A 22,082-nucleotide genomic window follows, 5' to 3' on the forward strand; every position below is an offset into this window, starting at 1 on the left:
CTTGTCTATTATTTTTGTGGATTTCACTCGGAAATGCATTGCCATCTAAGAGACAGCACATTTTTGAGCGATGCTAGTGCCTGGCATATTATTCAACTGTGCGCAATGTAACACATTTTGCGCCATGTGAACATGGCCTTAGGGGTTAGAAATTCTGCAGTGTGTTTTTTGCTACCGCATCCCTAAGAAGACAATGGAAGGCTGCAGCACCGCAAAAAGGGCCTTAGAGTTTACCAGAAAGTTCAAGTGAAACCATAGACACCAAAATATGACATGTCACATGTTAAAGTAAGTACATGTGGCATAATATTAAAGCATATTTTGACTAGGAATGCACAAGAAAACCATGTGCTTCCCGTGGTTTTTAAATACTTGTCATAGCTCACATTGTGAACTGTACCACACATTTTAACGCTACAGAAAAAAAGGCCATTTATTCCATTTGAAAAAACTCTAGGTAGCCAGAACATGGATAAATCCTATTTATTGGCGCTAATCTGCATCCAAAACTGTGCTCAGAATCTGCACCATTGGGGAATGTTCACACTGAGGAATTCATGAGGAATCATTTTGTTCAACAAATTCAGCAAATCTACCAGGAGGAGGATCATAAAATGTTGTGGAGGACTTTTAGCCACTTTCAGATTTGGTCTGCGCAAAATTCTGCGTCAATTCCGCTTCAAACTCATTTTGTCGGAAAATATAAAATCTCATTGACTTTGAAGGGCTTTTACCCTCGGATTCCGTCAGAAGAATGAACATATTTAATCTTCTGGCTGAATACAATTAAGTGTCAAAATTTTATTCACGGTACTGTATAAACTCCAGTATAAGCCGACCCGGATATAAGTTGAGGCCCCTAATTTCACCCCAAAAACCCAGGAAAAAAAAAGTTATTGACTCGACTATAAGCCTAGGGTGGGAAATACATCATCCCCCCATGTCTTCATCCCCCCTGTCATCATCCAGAACCCTGTCATTAACACCCCCTGTCATCATCACCCTGTCATCATCACCCTCGTCATCATCCCCCCCTCCCTTCATCATCACCGCCTGTCAATCAGTGGTCTTCAACCTGAGGACCTCCAGATGTTGCATAACTACAACTCCCAGCATGCCCGGACAGCCATCGGCTGTCCGGGCATGCTGGGAGTTGTAGTTTTGAAGCCTCTGGAGGTCCGCAGGTTGAAGACCACTGCCGCCTTCATCATCATCCAGACCCCCCTTTAGTTTTCTACTCACCTCCCCTCGGTGGGAAGGAAGGGTGAGCTAGTCCGGGCCATCTATACTGCAGGGACCGTCCAGTCGGGAGGTTTAGTCGTTCCGGGCTGTCCATTTTCACCGGGAGGCCCTCTTCTCCACACCGGGCTGGCCCTGGACTAGTAACGTTGACTTGACGACCAAGCACAGGGACGGTCATGCTCAGGGACGTCTTCTGCGCACTTACGTCCCTGTGCGTCGTTGTCAAGGCAATGTCACTAGGCCGGGGCCGGCCCAGAGAAGAGGGCCTCCTGGTGAAAATGGACAGCCCGGAACGACTAACTCTCCCCACCGGATGGTCCCTGCAGCATAGATGGCCCGGACCAGCTCACCCTTCCTTCCCACCGAGGGGAGGTGATTAGAAAACTAAAGGGGGTCTGGATGATGACGAAGGCCGCAGTGGTCTTCAACCTGTGGACCTCCAGATGTTTCACAACTACAACTCCCAGCATGCCCGGACAGCCATGCTGGGAGTTGTAGTTGTAGTTCACTCGAGTATAAGCCGAGGGGGGCGTTTTCAGCACGAAAAATTATGCTGAAAAACTCGGCTTATACTCGAGTATATACGGTAAATAGATTTTACTTTTATTCAAGGCAGAATTGGACCTGAATACAGGCGCAAAATTACCCAAACAAATTCCTTGTCAACACCTCAGTGTGAACATACCCTTTGGTCATGTTCCCATGAGGGAATTTCCAAGTGGAATCTGGCCGAAAATTTGTAAATTCCATTGCAGAAAAGTCCCATTGTTTTCAATGAGATTCTGCAGAAGTTACAGTCTGCTGCGGAAATGAAGATTCCAGGCTTTACAGAATGAATTGACATGTCAGTTATTTTTGTGGAATCCGCTTGGAAATGCATCATCGTCTCTGTAGATGGTGCATTTCCGAGCGGTCCTAGCGCCGGCATGTTTTGCCAATGTTTTGCCAATAAGCAAAAATTTTGTGAAGTACGCATGAGAAAAGCCTTGGATTTCTGTATTCGCAGCACATGCAGCGGCATTTCTGATGGGAAAACTTTGTCGCGCATCCTACTCTTTGACATGACCAACTCTGCTAGATCTTTTATTTGCCCTAATAAGAACAAATACAATGACTATGACACATTGGCACAACACCAATTTTCCTTTTAGCTTGCGCTGACACAGGCGATCTTCACTTAATGAAAGCGTTGACCCTCCCTCGTACGCTTCGCTCTGCCAGGGAATTCTTCTTCCTAATCAATATAAATGCACGGCTCTTACTTCCTCATTAACTCCTTGATCTAGTCAAAGGCTCATTTGCTTATACACGCCATTGATGATTTGTGCTCCAAGGCCCAGGGCACAATCCATCTGTTGATCCTCGGCTTCCCGTTCTGCTTATATATGGGATTTTCTCTATGAGCATTATTTAATTCTCCAGACAGAAGGGAGGGGAAAAAAAACACAAAGCAAAGAGCAGTTCATGTTTGGCCTTTTCTGTCATCTATAAACATTACATTGCGTGACCCGTGGGCCTACCTGCAGATGTGATGTTGATATTTCTAATTTCCAAGGCCCGTGCTCCGGTTTCCTATCTGCTATGAGGTTGAATTCTCTGCTCCGCAATGCCTGTCTTTTCATGTGCAAGCTGGACCTGTATCGTGGACTACAAGAAATACATGAAAAGGCCTTGGAAGACGATTAGCCGGAATCTGTTTTCTCTTCCTGCTCCGTGACTGAAATAATTAATATTGATTCTGATTCTTCTGTTATGAAAAAGTCAGATTATAAATTATCTTAGAAAAATACAGGAGGGGTAAGATGGAAAACAACAGCGTGGAATACAGAGAAAGATTGTACGGGTGTCTTTACTCCTAGATTGTATCATAAACAGATGATCTAGAATAAGGGTTTCTTAAGATTTAAAGGGGTAATTCATTTTTTTAAAATAAAAAAAATTAAATTATTTGGTCCAAGTGCATTAAAATAACAATGCACTGTTCTTCTGGTGTTAATTCACCAATGGATGTCATGTGACTGCCACAGCCAAACAGCAGCCTTGGCAGTCATGCACAGTTCTTCTGACATCACCGCTCAGTGAAGGGAGCCATGATGGCCGGAGTATGAACCATGACCGTTGAGGTCGCTGATTGGCTGTGCCAATCACATGACATCCACCGTAACACTGGAGAGGAACTGGAGGCATTACAGGGGATCAGCATGGGAACAGAGGAGGAGGTACATACAGTAAGTTTTTTGTTTTAATGCATTTGGAGCTTTTATTTAAAATATAAGTGTCATTTCATTTCTTCAGTGTTGTCACATGAAAAGAAATAATAAAAATATTTACAAAGAAAAGTAGTGCACAGACTGTAAAACAGTGTTTAAAGGGGTATTCCATGAACTTTTTTTTATTTGACTATGCTACAGGGGCTGTAAAGTTAGTGTACAGGGTGGGCCATTTATATGTATACACCTTAACCCCTTAACGACGCAGGACGTATATTTACGTCCTGCGCGGCTCCCGCGATATGAAGCGGGATCGCGCCGCGATCCCGCATCATAACGCGTCGGTCCCGGCGCTAATCAACGGCCGGGACCCGCGGCTAATACCACACATCGCCGATCGCGGCGATGTGCGGTATTAACCCTTTAGAAGTGGAGGTCAAAGCTGACCGCCACTTCTAAAGTGAAACTGAAAGTATCCCGGCTGCTCAGTTGGGCTGTTCGGGACCGCCGCGCCACTGAAAAAAAAAGTAAAAAAAAAGTGTTAATAAAGGTCATTTAACCCCTTCCCTAATAAAAGTTTGAATCACCCCCCTTTTCCCATAAAAAAAAAATAAAACAGTGTTAAAAAAAAAAAATAAACATATGTGGTATCGCCGCGTGCGTAAATGTCCGAACTATAAAAATATATCATTAATTAAGCCGTACGGTCAATGGCGTACGCGCAAAAAAATTCCAAAGTCCAAAAAAGCGTATTTTGGTCACTTTTTATACCATTAAAAAATTAATAAAAAGTGATCAAAAAGTCTGATCAAAACAAAAATCATACCGATAAAAACTTCAGATCACGGCGCTATAAAATGAGTCCTCATACCGCCCTGTACGTGGAAAAATTAAAAAGTTATAGGGGTCAGAAGATGACATTTTTAAACGTATAAATTTTCCTGCATGTAGTTATGATTTTTTCCAGAAGTGCGACAAAATCAAACCTATATAAGTAGGGTATCATTTTAACCGTATGGACCTACAGAATAATAATAAGGTGTAATTTTTACCTAAATATGCACTGCGTAGAAACGGAAGCCCCCAAAAGTTACAAAATGGCGTTTTTTTTTTTATTTTGTCGCACAATGATTTTTTTTTCCGTTTCGCCGTGCATTTTTGGGTAAAATGACTAATGTCACTGCAAAGTAGAATTGGCAATGCAAAAAATAAGCCATAATATGGATTTTTAGGTGGAAAATTGAAAGGGTTATGATTTTTAAAAGGTAAGGAGGAAAAAACGAAAGTGCAAAAACGGAAAAACCCTGAGTCCTTAAGGGGTTAATAAAATGGGAATGATTGGTGATATTAACTTCCTGTTTGTGGCACATTAGTATATGTGAGGGGGGAAAATTTTCAAGATGGGTGGTGACCATGGCCGCCATGGGCACCACAAGTTTCTGACCACTCATAAAATGTGTTCAATGTGCTGCCCATTGTGCTGGATTGTCAATGCAACCCTCTTCTCCCACTCTTCACACACTGATAGCAACACCGCAGGAGAAATGCTAGCACAGGCTTCCAGTATCTGTAGTTTCAGGTGCTGCACATCTCGTATCTTCACAGCATAGACAATTGCCTTCAGATGACTCCATAGATAAAAGTCTAAGGGGGTCATATCGGGAGACCTTGGGGGCCATTCAACTGGCCCACGACGACCAATCGACTTTCCAGGAAACTGTTCATCTAGGAATGCTCGGACTTGACACCCATAATGTGGTGGTGCACCATCTTGCTAGAAAAACTCAGGGAACGTGCCAGCTTTAGTGCATAAAGAGGGAAACACATCATCATGTAGCAATTTTGCATATCCAGTGGCCTTGAGGTTTCCATTGATGAAGAATGGCCCCACTATCTTTGTACCCCATATACCACACCATACCATCAATTTTTGTGTTCCAACAGTCTTGGAGGGATCTATCCAATGTGGGTTAGTGTCAGACCAATAGCGGTGGTTTTGTTTGTTAACCTCACCATTCGCATAAAAGTTTGCCTCATCACTGAACAAAATCTTCTGCGTAAACTGAGGATCCTGTTCCAATTTTTTTGTTTTGCCCATTCTGCAGCACCTGAAACTACGGATACTGGAAGCCTGTGCTAGCATTTCATTGAAAAAACTAAAGTTGGATTCAAAGTTTCCCCCCCTCCCCCCTCACAAATACTAATGTGCCACAAACAGGAAGTTAATATCACCAACCATTCCCATTTTATTAAGGTGTATCCATATAAATGGCCCACCCTGTAGTTCATAATACAGTGTCTGTACCTGTGTGTGATGGTTTTCTCCCAATTGTTCTGTGATTTTCACCCCAATATTTATTTTTAACAGCATACAAAATGACTGTTGTCTCAGATTTTTCCCAGGTTGCAATGCGGCCAAGACCTGACTCACTAGTCAGCTGATGACAGGGAGCCTGTCTGCTTCAATGGGTGGAGGGATCGCTTGGTGGGAGAGAGATCAATCTTCAACTAATGCAACAGCTGTGGGCACCCTGATTGGAAACCACACTGATTTGAATGGATGCAGCTCATTTATGTTTCAATGGGTGGGTTGGCTGATGTGTGGGAGGGAGGAAGATGGAATTGTGGGATTTGTAGTCAACAAAAAAAGTCAAACAGATAATACCAGTTCACAAAAAGCTAGCCACAGTGTTATGGTAATCTCACAACATAGCCATTTAGCCCCAAGACAAGCTCAGATCCTTCCTAAGCATGTCCATTACTGTCTGCCAGGTACGTACTAAACTCACCTTATGGTGCATAATCCCTTTTAATGTTGTTTTCCTTCAAAATAGCTTAACACCCAGCAATAAATGTCTAGAAATTGGCCCCCAAAAAAGTGAATGCACCCCTGTCCTTAAACTGATTTGGTTCAGATGGTGTCAGCATGTGTGGTGGCAACCAGGTGATTAAGAAGACAAGTATGCCTTGCTACAGTCAAGCATGGTGGTGAGGGTGTCATGGTCTGGGCTTGCATGAGTGCTGCTGGCACTAGGGCATGAATCTCCTCTCTCCAGAAACTGGGCTGCAGGGCAGTATTCAAAAATAAGGACCCCAAGCAAACCTACAAGATGTTCTAACTTCCTCCTCCCTTTCCTGCATACCCACTTACCCTCACAAGAGAAGTGCTATGTCCAGTCCACTGGTGTAAGCTGGCAGGCCTGGCACACACACGTCACCAGCCGTGCTTTAGAAGGTGCTAGATATGAAGGATGGAGGTACAGCAGAGCTCCTCAGGGGATGCAGGGTACATTGGTGGAGGCTGTAAGGTTAAGTGGATCTGCATGGAAGGGAGGAGGGAGTTAGAACGTGAAGGAGCAAGAGCTGCGATGTGTGGCATTCTGTCTGGGTCCCCTGGCACCTTCTGTACTGTTGTTTCTGTACTGCAGCTGAATTATTCACGGGGGGCCCTGCACAAAAGAGGATCACTTGTACTATGGTATATGCCCACACTGCATGTGCTATAGATGCCCCAGTCACGGTAAGCCCATCCACACATCTGACGCTGCACTAATTATATCATCGCCCATCGGAAGCAGCACAGAGGACTCACATTTTCTCCTATGTAGACTTTGTGCCAGTATGCATGCTGGAATCCCACTAAACTTTTGATGCACAAGACTTTATCAGTTGGTTGGGGTTGGTGCCCATGGAGGTTCCATTAGGTTTTATTTAAAAAAAATTAAAATAAAAAAGTAAATATCTGAACAGATTTTGAGGTTTAAATTTTATTGAGAAATTTTAAAAAAGGTTCACAGACTTTCTTGCATCATTGTACATTATCTACTGCTGTATCTCCGAATTTCTGAGCAGTATCCGGCATAAAAATTTTACTCGGGAATTCTGTTGCAGCAGTCCCATTGTTTTCAATGGGGTTCTGCTGCACTGTGCGCAAGGCAGAATTTTTGCAGTGGAAACATCTTCTGTGAAATCCCAATTACTATCCTAACATCTCAATTCTTTCTATGCATTGCCATCTATGCATTTCCGAGTGGTCCTTGCGTCGGCATGTTCTGCCGGCACCCGCTGTTTGCTGAATGTCTGCTGGAAATTTTCCGGGCGGACATTTCCTCCAAATTTCCACCGCGTGAACAGAACAAAAGAGTGATAACACAGGATTTTCTCACAGATTCTCTGTATCTAATTTGACAGGAGTTCTATTTTTTTTATTCCTCAAATTGCATATATTATGGAAACATACGTTTTAGGGTTTAGTACTGACACAACATTGCAATTATTATAGTATTTGTTGGAAAGAAAAAAATATATATATCAAAACTGTAGAAATAAATTCATTGCACAGTAAACCTGTAAATCCCATAATCCATCCATTGTCTGGAACTCAGAGACAGATTAAGATAATTTTACTATTTTCTATGTAAAATAAATGCAACCTAAACAGTATAATAATGCCGAACTGTGTATTGGAGGCTGTACATTATTCACAGGCAGAGTATAGCCCTGCAGAATGAGCAGTGATTATTGAACGTGTGCCACATGTATGAGCCATTTGTACATCAATGAATGGCCATTAAAATGAACAATAATGACAACCAAGCCTACAAAACATTTCCATAACAATGTAATCCTAAATCTATTGTTTGCAGGTGTTCTGAGAACAAATATGAATCAAGACAAGCGAGCACTACTAGATCACATCATAAAGCGCTTAAAGGAGATCTCTGGCAAAAATAAACTTAGCCCCTATCCACAGGATTGTGGGGACCCCGGCGCTCAAGTGAAGTAAGCAAAGCTCTTGGGGAAAATCTCTACTTCAGTCAGTCAAGTTAAGCCTTTCTTTCAAGTCAGCGTGTGCTGCCACTAATCATAAAGCTGCACTCAACAGCCACTACAACTCCCAGAAAGGAGACAGGCTCCCCAGGTTCCACTCTAGCCATCCCACTTCAACCAAAGTCTGTATTGTTTGAGTTTTGCTACCTCCAGCAAATTAAAGTGACGGTTAACCATAACCTAACCTCAGTGTATTTATTATTCTGCGCCTGGCCCAGGAGATGCTGTCGTATAATTGGACTGTGTAGGTTAACGTGCCCTGGCATCACAAAGTGATACAGATAACCACACCGAGTCACGTGCAAGATTTATACAACCTGCACCTCAGTCAGTAGCACTGTGGCTGCCATAATACCAGGCATAGGCCATGACCAGAGGTGAGGTTGTTTTGAAATATTTTCCCTTTTTGATCAAATTGAAGTCCTTAGTAATCTGATTTATTGGCACATACATATTTTACAATTTAACGACATAAAAGTGTTGTTTATAAATGAATACTATTTATTATTTGCCCCAAAAACTCCAATTACTTAAAGGAGGGGAGGTGGGTCAATGAATAGAAAAACAGATCTAATATCTTTCATAAACTGCTCCCTGACTGTCTCCAGGTTGGGTGTGGTTCTGCAGGTCAATTCCATTAAAGTGAATGGAGCCAAGTTGTAATACCATACACAACCTGGGGGCAGATGTGTGGCTGTTTTTAAAGAAATTAGCTCTGTTTTTCTATTGCAGATAACCCCTTTAAAATTAATCAAAAGTGCTTTTGCTTTATAAACAAACCAATATAATAAACACAGAGGTTTGTTGTTGTTGTTGTTTTTTTTCTGCAATAGTTATTCAAAGAGTTGTTGAAGTAAAAAAATAAATTAAAAAAAATAAAGTATAAATGAAAAAGTAGGTGCAGGGAAAAATAAATCCAAGGTGGTTAATGAATAATTGCATTACTGAGTGGAATTGGTAGAAAAACGAAGTACAGTAGGAGGTAAAGTGACCAAAAATGATGGAAAAGTCATGTTTACATTAATAGAAGCTTTTTAGTGTTGCCAAATAACAGCAAATTATATGTTATTTCAATGCAACATAATGTTGCCGAGTAATCTTAGTGAAATTTAGGTAATTTTACATATTTCTCCTTTTGTATTTTTTGTGTTTACGCTTTATTATTGCCCAGAAAAAAATATTTAAAAAAGCAATGTTTTTTTTAGAGAAGTTCCTGAAAGATTTACCACTTTGTGGCATAAAACACCATAACAAGAGGGTTGGCCTAGTTAAAGGCTTTACCAGGAGTAGAAGGAAGAAAACTATTTTTTGGTTTTAAAAAGGGCTGTTGTCTGTGGTCTAAGTCTCATGTTACCATTTTCTACCCAATATGTTTGTGAAAAATACAGCAACTGCAGAGATTACCCAGCTATTTTGTCTTCTCCCAATGTATTGCTTGTGAAAAGCTCTATAAAACAGTCTTACAGATGATCGATTGGTGTGGATCAGCTGATCAGACCAAGGCTTGTTTGGAGTAGGAGTTTTTGAATCATTACCCTCTCTTTTAATATCCTTGAATTCTCCATTTTGGTGCAGATTATAGCCTGTGCATTGTGCATTGAAACCCAGTGGCCGACATTTATCATTGTCTTTAGACAGTTTTTCGTGTCTAGAAAAGGTGCAAAAAAGGCACAAGCAGGGTTTATTTGTGCCTTTTGGTTTACACATTTCTGCTGATTTTGAGTTGTAATCCACTGATTTTGGCAATACACATGATATGGACGGGTTTTATGAACTGCGCCTTTTTGTGAAAAGGTGCAAAGCCACTGAAAAGTCTCTAAAACTACACCAGCCCAGACTTAGCATAGCTTTTTGGTGTATGTGAAGAGAGAAATTTCAGAAAATGTGACCTGCACAAAATTTATCAAATGCCCTGTGACCATTTCATAAATTTGGTGCTCCTACACATTACAGCACACAAAAAAAAGGTGTAAAAAAATGCTTCACTTACACCAACAATGATAAATGCCGGCCAGTATGCTTGTATTTCTTGTACTAATCTAAGGTCCTAAAGCCTTCCTGTTTTTTGCGTTAGGGATAATTTTTGAAGATTAGTGTTTTTATTACTAATAATCCAGGGACAGATCTAAGGATGTATTTAGGGAAAACTAGTTAAATACTACATATACTCGAGTATTAGCTGACCCGAATATAAGCCGAGGCCCCTACTTTCACCCCCAAAACCTGGGAAAACTTATTGACTCGAGTGTAAGCCTAGGGGGGAAAATACATCATCCCCCTGTCATCATCCAGACCCCCCCTGTCATCATCATCCCCTGTCAACCCCCCCATCATCATCATCCCCTGTCAAACCCCTCCTGTCATCATCAACCCCCAGTCTTTATCCCCTGTCATCATCCAGCCCCCCCCCCCCTCAGTCATCATATAGGTCCCCCTCATTGTATACTTACCTCCCCAGTTCTCTCGGTCCTGTTGCTTAGTAGCTGCAGGGACCATCCGCATTACCCCCAACGGTATATTTTAGTAAAAATTGTGCTGAAAACCTCAGCTTATAATCGAGTATATAAGGTAAGTCTAGGCTTTTGGTTCAGCTCCTTAAAGATTAGAGTTATTTTTACATTGTGACAGCCTGGGGGGTGTAGGGTATGGGGAGAGTAGCTGTGCGGTAAACATATGGTGCTTGCTAACCCTTGCTATTTGTGACACCAGGGTGAGGGCTCCTCTATAAAGCTTTTCCTACCAGCGCCCTTCCCAGGAACAATAAGGAGGTAGATGATAATGGGATTGAGGTAGATAATAATAATGGATTGTCCACAACCGGTGAGCTTCTGTTAACAGCGTTAACTTTTACTGAAGATTTTCTGTACACTTCCTTAACATAACAGTCTCTTAGCATAACAACCGTTTCTTTCTGAGATTGACAATGGTTGGGACTTTAGCATTTAGAGTCTTTTAAGATATTGTGCTGTTCCACTGGATTTAGGGGAATTTTTTGCGGTCCAGTAGTCACGCTAGCATTAGCAGGAATTAGAGTAAAACTCACGATTTTTGGTTCTGCTGAGGCCGTAGGTTTTGAGGCCTAGCGTGTATTTGAAAGTTGCTTAGCACACCGTCCTGTTAGTCTGGCATCCACGAGAGCAGCAACCCAAGAGAGCAATAATTGGACGCAGCTCCCTTATATGGGCAGGGGCTGGACTAACGCTAATTAGTCCATACTGATGTCAATCACCATTACAGAGATATGTGGGTAACACGTGACCCAAGAACCTCCCAAGGTCCTGCAACATACCATAGAGGTTACTAGCATGGTCACATGACCGAAGGTCCTGCGATGCTGAACAAGGTAAGTACTATACATTTCTATAAAATATAGATATAATTATTAATATGTACATTTATTAACATTACAGTTAGACTTAAGGAGGGGCGACTAGGGACTGTCCCACTTGAGGAACCCTAACTGGACGGAGTTACTCTGACTTTGGGGACCTCTACAGTAGGTACTGGATGCAGTACGGTACCGGGACACCACAACATCTACCATAGAATACTATTTGGATTTTTTTATTACAACACCTACAGTAAGATACGCAATAATGGTGATGGTGATTGTAATTGTTATTGTTATTAATATTACTAAAATTAATATTATTATTATTTTTTATTTTTATTTTTTTTTACAAGAGAAATATACTGGAAATACATCATTACACTGAGACACTGTACATGGAGTTCATTACGTAATGTCAACCTGTTCTAGGCATTTACAATGTCAGCAGGTAACCGCAGTCCATGACACCATGTGATGGAGGCAATAGCAGCTCGATGAATTCTAACCTCCATTTTCCTATTTCAATTCTCCTATCTATATGACCATGATATTAACATGGGGCATTCTCGATGCCATTATATATGATTGTTTGACATACGTTGGACACAGATCATTAGTAAGACTAGCTTACAAACAATTTCTACCCAGCACATACACCTGGAGTAAGTCTATCTTGCATTCTTTAGATCAGTGGTCTCAAAGTGTGGCCCTCCAGATGTTGCAAAAATTCCACTCCCAGCATGCCCAGACAGCCAACGGCTGTCTGGGCATGCTGGGAGTGGAATTTTTGCAACATCTGCAGGGCCACACTTTGAGACCACTGCTTTCGATTGTGTATACAGTCTTCAAAATATTTACTTTATTGGATACATAGTCAAAGCACACTTCTGTTTAACCCTTATAATGTAGGACATCCTCCTGAGCTCTTGATTGTTTTAGGGTTCCCAAGACTTTAACAGATTGGCCCTAGAACTGGAGTATGAGCCCATAAATCATATTTGGTGTAGATATGAACATATTCTGACGCTCCTTTCCCATTCTATGTATTTCAAGAGGCTCGACAACAAAGTTCATAAAGTCCTGTGCTATTGTCTACCGCCTTAAAGGGGTACTCTGCCCCTAGACATTTTATTCACTGTCCAAAGGATAGGGGATAAGATGTCTGGTCTTTTGGCTGCTGAGGCTCCTTGCCATGTCCAGTCCGGCACCCCGGTGTTTTAAGCATTTATGTTCAGAACGCCAGCTGTGCTAATCATGCCCCCTTCATTAATGTCTATGGAGGTGAGCGTGACAGCTGCGGTCGCTTGTAATTCAGCACAGAGAGGAGTCTGCAGCGGAATACTTGGGTGCTAGGCCGGAGATAGTGAGGGGTCCCATCAGCTGGACCCCCATGATCAGACATATTATACCCAATCCTTTGGACCATACCTACCAGACCCCAATGACCGTTTCACTTACTAAAAGCTTCCTCAGGGGGTGTGAGCAGTTCTCACATACAGAGAGCCCCCCCCCCCCCCCGTATAGGACAGTATGGGAAAGGAGGGGGCACATGACAGGGGGGGTATGAATAGCAAGAAGGGGTTAAGGAAAGGTCAGTGGAGAGAGCGGAAAAATAAGGGGAGGAGCAAGTAGGGGTTATTAAAGGGAGGACAGGAACTGGAAGGGAAAGTCTCACGGTAGCCAGGAAAGTTGTCCCGCCCGCTCACCCTTTGTTAGGTATTGGGGGATGTGGGATGGTGGTGGTCGCAGCGGCTGGAATGGAAGGGGGGGACTTGAAGGCATAGCTGGTAAAACGGTGGCAGAGGCCCGGTTATACCGGCCCTGGGGGAGCTGGGAATGAACCCAGCTAGTCGTGGCAGTGGATATTCTCCGAAAGGTGGGGCCCTTGGGTCAGGGGGTGAGGCGACTAAGGGCACAGTAGGAGAAGAACAGGATTTGGTTGTTTTCAGGTCCCCCCCCCTTCTGCTGGGGGGTTGGGTTATCTCAGGGGTTATAAATGTTTTTGCACTTTACATGATTATTAGGGATTATGTTGTTACCTCTGTTTTTTCTATATGGATATATATTTATATATGATTATTTATATAATTTTGTTTTGTTAAAAGGTTAATAAAAGGGTCTGCTGAGGCCTTTTCTACCACATTATGGGTGTTGTGTGTTGCTTAGGGGAGGTGGGGTAGTAGGCCGCGGATCTATACGATCCCCTAGTCATGGGCCTAGTTTAGGGGTAACATCACAACCATTTTGCTTTAACCCCTTAAGGATGCAGGACATACTCAAACGGCCCCTTTTCCGAGTCCTTAAGGACTCAGGACGTTTGAGTACGTCCTGTCAAATCCCGGCACCCCGCCGCTAGCTGGAGGGGAGCCGGTGCCCGATGCCTGCTGAAATCGTTCAGCAGGCATCGCGGCATATCGCCCAGGGGGGTCATGATGACCCCCCATGTCGGCGATGGCCACAGATCGCTGGACAATTCAGCCCAGCGATCTGTGGCGGATTCCGGGTCAATTGGGTCTCCAGTGACCCGGTGACCCGGAATTACAGGCTGTTCGGGGCCGTCTTTGATGGCCCCGAACAGCCATAGCCATCAGGGATGAGGTGGCACTGGTGCCACCTCATGATCACCCTGATTCGTCGGCCGGTTTACCGGCCGACAAATCAGGGCACCTGCAGCGGGTGTCACTCCAGCAACCCGATCCGCCCCTCTTCCGGAGGACGTGATCGGGTGCGGGAAGAGGACCCCGGCAGCTGGGGACCCCGATCCCCGGCGTCAATGTTGGGAACGGGGCCCCAGGAGCGGCGGCGGAGAGGGACTGACCTGCAGCGGCGGCGTGGATCAGCAATTGGAGATGAGTGACAGCCTCCTGCTGTTGCTTAGCAACAGCTCTCAGCATGCAAAAAGGGCATGTTGGGAGCTGTAGTTATGCAACAGCAGGAGGCAGACCACCACAACTCCCAGCATTCCCTTATGGGCATGCTGGGACTTATAGTTTTGCAACAGCTGGAGGCACATTTTTTCTATGGAAAAGTGTACCTTCAGCTGTTATATAACTACAACTCCCAGCTTGCACAAACAGCTAAAGTGCATGCTGGGAGTTGTAGTGGTGCATCTGCTGGTTGCATAACTACAACTGCCAGCATGCCAGTTGGCTGTCGGTGACTGCTGAGAGTTGTAGTTTTGCAACAGCTGAAGGCACACTGGTTGTGAAACTCAGAGTTTTTTTTTACCTAAATCAGTGTTTCACGACCGGTGTGCCTTCAGCTGTTGCAAACTACAACTCCCAGCATGCACCGTACATGCTGGGAGTTGTAGTTTTGCAACAGCTGGAGGCACACTGGTTGTGAAACACTGAGTTAGGTCACAAACTCAGTGATACACAACCAGCGTGCCTACAGCTGTTGCAAAACTAAAACTCTCAGCATGTACAGTCTGTCAGCGCATGCTGGGAGTTGTAGTTTTGCAACAGCTGGATGTCCCCCCCCCCCCCCCCCCCCCCAATGTGAACGTACAGGGTACACTCACATGGGCGGAGGTTTACAGTAAGTATCCGGCTGCAAGTTTGAGCTGCGGCAAATTTTCTGCCGCAGCTCAAACTGCCAGCGAGAAACTACTGTGAACCCCTGCCCGTGCAACTGTACCCTAAAAACACTACACTACACTAACACAAAATAAAATAAAAAGTAAAAAACACTACATATACACATACCCCTACACAGCCCCCCTCCCCTCCCCAATAAAAATGAAAAACTTCTGGTACGCCACTGTTTCCAAAACGGAGCCTCCAGCTGTTGCCAAACAACTACTCCCAGTATTGCCAGATAGCCACTGACTGTCCAGGCATGCTGGGCGTTTTACAACAGCTGGAGACACCCTGTTTGGGAATCACTGGCGTAGAATACCCCTATGTCCACCCCTATGCAAGTCCCTAATTTAGGCCTCAAATGGGCATGGCGCTCTCACTTTGGAGCCCTGTCGTATTTCAAGGCAACAGTTTAGGGTCACATATGGGGTATCACCGTACTCGGGAGAAATTGTGTTACAAATTTTGGGGGGTATTTTCTGCTTTTACCCTTTTTAAAAATGTAAATTTTTTGGGAAAACAAGCATTTTGGGTGAAAATAAATTTTTTTTTTTACATATGCAAAAGTCGTGAAACACCTGTGGGGTATAAAGGTTCAATTAACCCCTTCTTATGTTCACCAAGGGGTCTAGTTTCTAAAATAGTATGCCATGTGGTTTTTTTTTTGCTGTTCTGGCACCATAGGGGCTTCCTAAATGCGGTATGCCCCCAGGGCAAAATTTGCTTTCAAAAAGCCAAATGTGACTTCTCTTCTGAGACCAGTAGTGCGTCAGCAGAGCACTTTTCATCCCCTTATGGGGTGTTTTATGAATCGGGAGAAATTGGGCTTCAAATTTTGGGGGGTATTTTCTGCTATTACCCTTTTTAAAAATGTAAAACTTTTGGGAAACCAAGCATTTTAGGAAACAAAATAAATTTTTTTTTACATATGCAAAAGTCGTGAATCACCTGTGGGGTATTAAGGTTCACTTTACCCCTTGTTATGTTCCCTGAGGGGTCTAGTTTGTAAAATGGTATGCCATGTGTTTTTTTTTTTTTTTTGCTATTCTGGCACCATAGGGGCTTCCTAAAGGTGACATGCCCCCCAAAAACCATTTGTCGCTCCTTCCCTTCTGAGCCCCCTACTGCGCCCGCCGAACACTTTACATAGACATATGAGGTATGTGCTTACTCGAGAAAAATTGGGTTTCAAATACAAGTAAAAAATGTCTCCTTTTTACCCCTTGCAAAAATTGGGTCTACAAGAACATGCGAGTGTAAAAAATGAAGATTGTGAATTTTCTCCTTCACTTTGCTGCTATCCCTGTGAAACACCTAAAGGGTTAAAACACTGACTGAATGTCATTTTGAATACTTTGGGGGGTGCAGTTTTTATAATGGGGTCATTTGTGGGGTATTTCTAATATGAAGACCCTTCAAATCCACTTCAAAACTGAACTGGTCACTGAAAAATAGTGAGTTTGGAAATTTTGTGAAAAATGTGAAAATTGCTGCTGAACTTTGAAGCCCTCTGGTGTCTTCCAAAAGTAAAAACTCATCAATTTTATGATGCAAACATAAAGTAGACATATTGTATATGTGAACCAAAAAAAAATGTATTTGGAATATCCATTTTCCTTACAAGCAGAGAGCTTCAAAGTTAGAAAAATGCAACATTTTCAATTGTTTCATCAAATTTTGGGATTTTTCACCAAGAAAGGATGCAAGTTACCACAAAAATTTACCACTATGTTAAAGTAGAATATGTCACGAAAAAACAATCTCGGAATCAGAATGATAAGTAAAAGCATTCCAGAGTTATTAATGTTTAAAATGACAGTGGTCAGAATTGCAAAAAATGGCCGAGTCCTTAAGGTGAAAAAGGGCTAAGTCCTTAAGGGGTTAAAGGTCTAAGGGCGTCAGATATCCTATATTACATCCAAATATATCAATCATACTTCACATGACACACAACTGTACTGTATACACTATGGGGGAGATTTATCACAACCTGTCCAGAGGAAAAGTTGCTGCGTTGCTCATAGTAACCAATCAGATCGCTTCTTTCATAAATGAAATAGGCAATCTTATTGGTTGCTATGGGCAACGCAGCATCTTTTCCTCTGGACAGATTTTAATAAATATCCCCAATTTCTCTAGTAATTTACCAAGATAAATTTTACATTGAAAAACTCCAGTACATTACCGTATTTTTCGTCATATAAGACGCACCTCATTTTATAGGATAAAAATCTAGAAAATAAAGATTCTGAACCAAATACAATGTAAAGTATAGGACAGTGTTCTTCAACCTGCGGACCTTCAGATGTTGCAAAACTACAACTCCCAGCATGGTGTGAGTTGTAGTTTTGCAACATCTGAAGGTCCGCAGGCTGAAGACCACTGGTATAGGAGGTAATATTCACGTGTCCCCGCCGCTCCAGGCCCGTCACCGCTGCCCTGGATGTCGCCCTCCATCGCTGTCGCCGCATCCCCGGGGTGTCCCCGTCACTTCGTAACGTCTCTGCTGCCCGATATCCTCGCTCTCCGTCGCCGCCATGACGTCGCTATGTACGCCGCTCCTATTGGATGACAGGACGCCGTGCGCGACGACGTGATGACGATGAAGGAGAGCGCCGGCCATGCAGGGGATCCCGGCATAGAGCAGACACTGAGGAGGCAGGTAAGGTCCCACCCGGTGTCCTGTAAGCTGTTTGGGACGCTGCGATTTCACCGCGGCGGTTCCGAACAGCCCAACTGAACAGCCGGGTTAGTGTTATTTTCGCTTCAGACGCAGCGGTCAGCTTTGATCGCCGCGTCTTAAGGGTTAATACAGGGCATTACTGCGATCGGTGATGTCCTGTATTAGCCGCGGGTCCCCGTCGCGATAGGTGTGTATTCGCCTTATAAGACGCACTAACTTTTCCCCCCAGTTTTGGGGAAGAAAAAGTGCGTCTTATACGGCAAAAAATACAGTACTTCCTTTGAAAATTGTTCAGCAGTGTAAAAATGCCAAAAAATGTAATCGCCGCCGTCCTGTCTCTCTCATTGACATTCGGCGCAGGAAGGAAAGTGTGAATTCTCAAGTAATACAAATAAGCTTGTGAAACAGAACACTACGAGAGCCTATGCTCAGTTATAGGCTAATATATGACCCTTCCAATACACTGCCCCACCAAAAATGGATTGAACTGAACAAAGGACCCTTGAGATTTGGCTTTTTACATGATCTATACTTCTCGCTATGTAGAGTCAAGTTGTGTAAAGGGGAACTTGTCAGCACATTAATAGATGGAAAGGATTGCTATAGATTGTTCTACACGTAGCCGCTTTTATACAATGCCATACATATGATGTTATATACATTTGGGCCATGGAAGACAAAATTATTTCAGGAATGACCCCTTTATGTACTAACCAAAAAAATTGATAATACTTTAATTCCTAGAATATTTGTCTTTTTTGATACAAACAAATTTAACCTCTTAATGAGGCAGCAAATTTTTTGTTTTGTGTTAATTTTTTTCCCCTAATTTCTTTTAAAATCCTCAGCTATTTAAATTTTCCATTGACAGGGTCATATAAGGGCTTGTTTTATGCCACATAACCTATGGTGAAACAAAAAATTATAATAAATTAAAAAAAATAAACTTAATTTTTCTTTTCTTTTTCCTTATTTCTATGCAGTTTAGAGTTAAAATTAAATATTATCCTACTTTTGCAGTACAATACAGTTACAACTATAACAAATATAAAGGTTTTGTTTTATTACTGTAAGAAAAATAAGTATGCTTAAAGGTTCCCTTTTCTATAACAGGGCTAGATGAGGGCTTATTTTTTCTGCAGTGATCTGAAGTTTTTTTTCGGTACCATTTTAGTTTAGATGGGACTTTTCCATCGCTTTTTATTCCGTTGATGTGACAAAACGTGCACTCACTGTGCGGGATCAATAATGTTCTAAACCAATATATTGGTTAACTGTATTTTGGTTAACTGTATTTTTTCGTTTTTTTTTTTACACTTTATTAGTCATCTTTGGGGACTTGTATGAGCCAACATTAGATGGCTCATTCAGATCAGGGTAAGGCATACTGTATATTCTGCATTATTCTATCTAATATGCACTCTATTGGTAGAGCCTGTCACAGATAGAAGATAAACAGCCACCAAGGTACCATAAGCCCTCCGGTTGCCAGGATAAATAATCACCCCTAGTGATTTTTTTCCCCATGTTTTTTCAGTACCCTTTTTTATGTTTTGCTATTTTTTTTATATGAATGAATACAGTTTCGAAATTTTAAAAGGTTACAGAGGCATCTATAGGGTGATTTAAACACTTCCCGGTGGCCCGGTGGGGTGGATTGCCCGCCCCTGCAGCGCAATTGAGGGGAGGCGGGTGGGTTGATTCACTGTGGAGGTAGTCGGAGGGCTTACCTCTGCATCTCTGGGGTCCATGGTTCTTCATTTGATTGAGCCTGGCTAAGCATTATCGCAAAGCACACAAATCAATGTAGTTCTATGGAACTCTATTGATCTGTATAAGGAATTTAATTATTCCTCCTAAAAGTCCCCTAAGGGGACTAATCAAGTGTAAAAAAAAAAAAAAAAATAATAATAATAATAATAATAATAAAAATAAATAAAGAAAAGTTTGAAAAAAACATCCACAATCCCCTTCCATAAAAGTTTAAATCACCCTCCTTTTCCCATTTTTCCATATAAAAAATATGAAACAATAATAAAAATAAACATATTTGGTATTGCCAAGTGTAATTGTCCCAACTATTAAATGATTTTGTCTCTGATCCTGCCGTGTGAGCGGCGTAAACGCAAACAAATTTTTAATTAAAATTGCTAATTTTGGTCACATCACATAATAAAATGTGACAAAAACTATATATAAAAAGGGGCGGGGCAATGCATTTTCGGTTTTGGTTTTCGGTCAAGCACAGCCTAAATTTTCAGTTTCGGCCCAAAATTTCTCTTTCGGTGCATCCCTATTTAAATGCTGTTAGAAGTAGCTCAGGCAAGATGGCTCCCCCCTTTAATAAGGTACTAAAAGTAAAATAAAGAAAAAAAAAGTAGCTGAAACTCCTACTCACTTGCTGACACAGTACTATACGATTTTTACTGTATATAGAATGCACCAAAAATTGTTAAAATACACTTACATTAGTATCACACAGAATAAGCACGTGTATACCCTAAAGAGACGATGCATTTGCGAAGAAAACCGCATGTGCCAAATACAATTAACCATTTCCTATCTTACAGTTACTCATCACAGAATTTCAAATGAAAACAAATAAAGGTAAACTACGTTAATAAGTTATATAAAGCCGATTTTATCGAATATACTTGAAAGAACCTATTTTATGGCGTTTTATGTTATTTCCTTTTTTTTTTTTTGTTCTAAGGAATAAACAATACAAATATCTGCAATTATAGAAACCTCCTGAAGCCTAATTTAGTTAAACAAGTTTATTAGGTCGTTCATCAAAGTCTTCTTGTGCCAAGAGACCTGACTTACTAATACAAGCAAAGACAAAATGGATTTGTTAGGCGAAATAAAAAATAAAATGTAAATAAATAAATGAACAAACAAATAAATAATAAATAGATAAATTAAATTAATAAATACAAAAATAAATAAACAAATACATGAACAATAAAAAAATAAATAAATAAATAGTTCACATTTTAAATCTTAAAATGAAACTTGTAATTTTAAGGGTTGTTTACCATGGTACAGATGTTGGCATTTTGTCTGGTGGAATATGACCTCAGAGGGGTTTCCCAACTAAAGTAAAGGATTGCATATTGTTATTTGCAGAATGAAGAGTTTATAGAGTAAAGAGAGTTAATTTTTTCCTTCTACAGTACATCCCCAGGCACCCATACAAGGAACTAAAATATAGCTTTGTTCCTGGAGCTGAGCAGGTAATATAGTAGGGAGACCTCCATCTGTTTCGTAATCTCGACCCATACCAGTCCTAATGTTATAGTTTCGTCCAGTGTTTCCAAACAGTGTATCTCATGCTGTTGAAAAACTATACCTCCCAGCATACACGGACAGCCATTGGCTGGAGAGACACTGTTTGGAAACACTGGTTTAGCCCATTCATATATCATAACACCACATGATTGGAATACCTCTTAAATTTACAGCAAAATTATTGGCAAAGGCCCTACTAATCCATATCATGGAGGCACATGAACTTTGTGCCTATAGCATTAAATTGTGAAAATTATGAATCTGTACGTACACTATGCATTGAAACGCTGGATACAAAAAACAATAGATTTTTTCTTTAATCCCCCCTCCCTCTCCCCACATATAATTTTTCTTTTGAAGTACATTTTATGTTAAAATAAAAGATTTCTTTAAAAAGTAAAGTAAAGTCATACAAAAAATAAGCCCTCATCCAGACCTGCCGTTGAAAAAAAGGTTATACCTCTTAAAAGGCCAGGAGGAAAAAACAAAAACACAAAAAGGAAAATTGACTGTGTGATCAAGAGTTTAAAAGAATGATGAGTGCATACTGTGGTCCAAATATGCATGCTCCCAATGACCTCAATGTCTCTTGAGTGCCGGTTGATCGAGTAGTTTAGCCTGTAAGCCACCATGATGTAACTTTGTGGCTAGCCCTCTAGAAACCTTATCGATGTGCAAGTATAATACTAAAGCTAATAAAGAAAACAGTTGGAGGCACCTGACCCAAAAGACCTAAAGCAATCAATGGAATATATGGAGAACGAAAGCAAAAAATCACAGTGGTTAAAAAAATAAATAACTGAGCAAAACGGTGGTGCAGAGGAATCCAAGAGGCAAATAATGCAGTAGCAAAAAGAAAAAGTCCAGCAACTCACCGCAACTGACACTCGAAGAACAGGCACTGTGTGTAACCG

General features: G+C 41.7%; 1 long non-coding RNA gene across 1 annotated transcript in view; it reads right to left on the minus strand.

Moving 5' to 3' along the window:
- LOC130367106 (uncharacterized) overlaps positions 1-20,961 on the minus strand; it is a 74,243-nt gene extending 53,282 nt beyond the window's left edge. Inside the window, exons 1-2 of the long non-coding RNA XR_008892081.1 lie at positions 20,916-20,961; positions 2,763-2,889 (exon numbers count right to left, since the gene is read on the minus strand). This is a non-coding gene — a long non-coding RNA (uncharacterized LOC130367106). The remainder of the gene's footprint in view (positions 1-2,762; positions 2,890-20,915) is intronic.
- Positions 20,962-22,082: the final 1,121 nt, after the last annotated feature.

The sequence above is a fragment of the Hyla sarda genome, chromosome 4, assembly GCF_029499605.1.
Source record: "Hyla sarda isolate aHylSar1 chromosome 4, aHylSar1.hap1, whole genome shotgun sequence".
NCBI classification, from domain to species: Eukaryota; Metazoa; Chordata; class Amphibia; order Anura; family Hylidae; genus Hyla; species Hyla sarda.